We start from the raw sequence: 4,567 nt of genomic DNA, 5'->3' as shown, positions 1-4,567 counted from the left end.
ATGGAACCATGTAATTTAAAAATATATATATTTTAAACTTAAATTAAACTGAAATTTAATTGATTTAATTATTTAGAGAAAAATACTAGAGAAAACCAGTATTCATTAAAGGAAATATAAATGTTTATTAATATTGTATGTATTATGTTTTGTCTCAAAATTTGTATTGTTGAAAAAAAAAAAAAAAAAAACGTGATTCCAATTCAACATCCTGTGTGCCAAATCAATTCAAATTTACACTCTAAATCTTGCCCAACCCTGCAAAAGCAAAGACTTTTTGAACGTCTTTTATCATTAACAGAAACTTGTACTGTATTATTGCAATTTTGTGTATGATGGGTGCTGTTATTCTCTCATCTGTGTCCAGGCTCTCAGTGTGTGGATAAGCTTTATGCAGGTGTTCCTGATGTGAGTGTTCCCCTCAATGTGTTCTCCTCATGGGGAGGCTTGAGCTGCTACATCAAACTGACAAGTACTCCAGGCTCTGTCATCCGACTCATTGTGAAGAGCTTGCGCATTGACCCTAGTAACTGAGTCTATGATGAATTGATATATATGAATTAAAACTAAAAAACTAAAAAAAAATATATTAACAGGTATATAGGACAAAAGAATAATAATAAAAAAAATAAAATAAAAAAAAAACTGACATGATTAGTTTCATTCTGATGCATTCTTTTTGAAGGTTTTGTGAATCAGTGTCAGCCCCAATCTCATTGGTCTCCACTTCCAATGTCATGCTGCTCTCTTTAAGACTCAAGGCAACAAGATCTTCCGAGGACTCTTTAAGGCTCTCATGGAAGAGCGTGAGTCCCTTGACTAAAGTATCTGTATGTTTGTATGTCTGATTGTGATCCTGAGGCCCTTTCGTCTTTCCCGTATAGAGTGTATAATATGATAGCGTTACCCGCTGGCCCAGGAGATGCTGGAGTGATAACCAGTCCATTCAACCCCAGTCTGTTGCCCCGTCAGTGCTCTTGCACCTGGATGTTTCAGGTACCGCACCCAATCAAAAGCTTTTTTAATATGTAGCAATATTACCCACAGTGACGTTGGGTGTTAATGTGTCAGATGCTCAGCGCAAGATTTTGTTCCACAGAAGAAGGTCAAACAGGTCTGGAACAACATCATGGTAAGTAATGACAGATGTTTTTTTTTTTTTTTTTTTTTGGTGATCTGTTCCTTTAATGTTGACAGTAAGTCATATTTATCGGGTTATAGACTGATTATAAACATTTTGAGCTGGTACAGAAATAACTGAGATTGATTTACAGATACTGTGGAAATTACATTGACCACTCAACTGTCATCTGTATTCCTGCGCAAAACCCTTAAGTGGTTTTCCGCTTCAGCTCACAATTGGCTGACCAACCCTTCAGTGCCACTTACAGCAGCTACAACAGCAGCCAGTATAAGAACAATGCTGCCGAAACAGAGGAAATGCAGAACAATTTCAAACATTATTTTTCATCAGTAGCACATTCTCACTTACGAGCAAAGGAAAAATATATTATATGTCACTAAAATGACTCATGGCACCAAATGTTCTTACTCTGGTCTTGTTTGTTTTTTCCAAGCACGTCCAGAAGGTCACTTCCTGTGCTCCACAGGTCTGTGCTTGGAGAAGTTCAGGCGCTGTGATGGACTGGATGACTGTCAGGATGAAAGCGATGAGATTTGTTGTTGTACGTTAACCACAAAATCATGTAAACCCAATAGTTATACAATAGTAAAACTGTAAAAAAAAAATATTTGTGTCAATATTCACCATTTTATTAGTAGTTATCTCTATCCAACAGCTAAACCCCCTAAAATCTGTGGAGGTTCATCCCCTTTTGCACCCATTATATATCTGTAATGGAGAAATGGATTGTTCCACTGGAAAAGATGAGACCAACTGTACTCAAGGTAACGTGAGAACTATTTAAAAATTCAAACTTTGAGATTTGTTAATTGTATGTACAGTGATTAATGTGTTGGCTGTGCAGAGACTAGCTGTTCTGGAGTCAGTTACCAATGTGGTAATGGAGCATGCATTCTTAAGAAAAATGCAAAGTGTGACGGCTTACCTGACTGCTTTGATCGCAGTGACGAGAAGGACTGTGGTGAGTTTTATTGTGGTAACATCCAGAAACAGTGTTACTCATCAAATTGGTTTGTAGACATATAAAGAGACAGAACTTTGTCCTATAAACTAAATACCATTTGTCTGTTTTTTTTTTTTCTTATCAAAATTAATTTGTACATACAAAAACAGCAAGCAAAATCATTAGAAATAAAAGAGAAAATAAAAACTGCAAACATGTCTCTGTGATCCCTTGCTTTGGCTGGTTTTGCCTTGCATGTCTCACTTTTTTTAATGCATCACATATTTACTGTAATACATACACACCTATTAAATGCTTAAATAATAATATATTAAACACACACACACACACACACACACACACACAGGGTAAATGTGGCGTGTGTGTGGGTCTGGTGCCTGGTTCGGGCTGCACTACACGTCTCACTTCTTAAATCATCACTAACTAGTTGAGACAAGTACACATCTACACATTAAAAACAATTAAATAAATAAATAAATCAAAAACAGACATATATGTTAAGCGTGGCATGTGAGTGGTGGCCAGAGATGGGTGGTGTTCTGGGGGATGGGGCGGAGGGCCTTGGGTCCTGTTGCCCCGCAGCGTCTTTCTCTGGCACCCCTGTTGTGGCTTAACATGGGCTGGGGAATAAATTACTGTATATTGTAGCCATGGAAGGATCATATAAAGACAATTTCCACATCCTTCCACGAGACTCCAAAAGTTCATTTAGGACCACCATATTTCACGTTAGACTGGCTGACCATTCAACCCAAAATTGCCTTCACGTTCCCATGATTATATTGCTTCTATTATTATGATCTGTTGACCTTTTTGTGAAGTTGACTTGAAACCATGTTAGGTAATTGGTGTGTGTGTGTGTGTGTGTGTGTGTATTGAATCAGAGGGAGGTTACAGGAGACAAGCTGAGCTTTGATCATGGTTAATTCTCTTCCTGAACGCTCTCTGATTTTAATGGATTTGGCTCATCAGATGCACCTGTCATGACTGAGCAGTTTATGCACATACAAATATACACTTGTATAAAAAATGTTATTGTACTTGAGAAAAGTCTCTTATGATCACCAAGGCTGAATTTTAGCACACTGTTTCAGCAAAGAAAGGTGAGGAACGTCAGGTAGACCTACAGTATAAATTGCTGAGTATCAAAGTTTAATACCTTTTTTGTTAGCAGCATTGAGCTGGTCTTAATGTAGTTTGAGCTTGTGTGATCTTCGACACTTATAGGTTGGCAGATCCACATATGTAGACGGCTCATTTGGGCATGCTAAACCAGGGAAGTGCCAAGTGGCTGAGATCCATCGAATTGTGGTGTATGAATTCTACATGGCGAGAAATTTTGACCATAACATCGCCCTTGTGCAGCTGAAGAAGGCCTGGCCCAGCAGTCTGGAACAATATATCCAGCCTATCTACCTGCCAGCCCCTTCACAGACCTTGACTGAGGGACATTGCTGCTGGGCCACTGGTTGGGGCTACCGTTCTGAACAGGGTAAAGAGCTCAAAAACACTGACAAATGATGTAAAAATAACATTCAAAGGTTTGGGGTTGGTAAGATTTTAAATGTTTTTGAAAGAAGTGTATCATACTCACAAGACTGCATTTATTTGAACAAAAATACAGTAATATTGTGAAATATTATTACCATTTAAAGTAACTGTTTTCTATTTCTATATATTTTAAAATGTCATTTATATGTCTGTTTTCAACAGCCATTACTTACAGCCAATTCAAGTTATAAAGAACAGCATTTATTTGAAATAAAATTTTTTGTAAAATTATACATTTTTATAATTATTTTACTGTCATTTTTTGTCTTTGCTGAATAAAATTAGTAATTTCTTTGAAAAAAAAAAATCTTACTAACATTTAAAAACCCAAACTATTAACCGATAGTGTAACTAGAAAAAAACTGTCAGTTTTTCTTGTTTAAATGTTTTTTTGAAAATCATTTTACAATATATGGCATATAAATGGCATGTTTCCCTCTGTTTATGCAGATAAGGTTCTAACCACTGTATTGCAGAAGGCAGAAGTTAGCATTATAAGCCAGAGTGAATGCAAGAGAAGCTATGGTGCTGTGTCATCCCGCGTGCCTTGTGCTGGTGTGCCCTCAGGGGAACAGGATGCCTGCCGGGTGAGGGGAGATAACAGACATTGGACTGGTTCCTGCTTTATGAACCGAGCATAAGCTTAGTATCTCTTTCAGAGCATTATTAAAGGACTTATCTTTCTCGTTGATGAAAGTGAGCTGTCTCTGGATTTTTACATAACCAATTTTTAATTCCAGGGAGACTCAGGCGGTCCTCTGTCCTGTTAAGCACACTCGGGCGGCTGCTGGTTTCTGACAGGCATTGTGAGCTGGGGTTCCGGCTGTGGCAGACCCAACCTTCTCGGATTTTACACCAGAGTGGCCAAGTTCATAGACTGGATCCAAAGACATATTCAAAACTTATGA

The 4,567-nt window shown here is 37.7% G+C and overlaps 1 pseudogene; it reads left to right on the top strand.

Moving 5' to 3' along the window:
* On the top strand, nt 1-4,567 carry LOC109099261 (annotated as a pseudogene).

Source organism: Cyprinus carpio, chromosome A24 (assembly GCF_018340385.1).
Source record: "Cyprinus carpio isolate SPL01 chromosome A24, ASM1834038v1, whole genome shotgun sequence".
NCBI lineage: Eukaryota > Metazoa > Chordata > Actinopteri > Cypriniformes > Cyprinidae > Cyprinus > Cyprinus carpio.
Note: the sequence above shows the minus strand (reverse complement) of the source record. Positions and strands in the feature narration are given on the sequence as shown.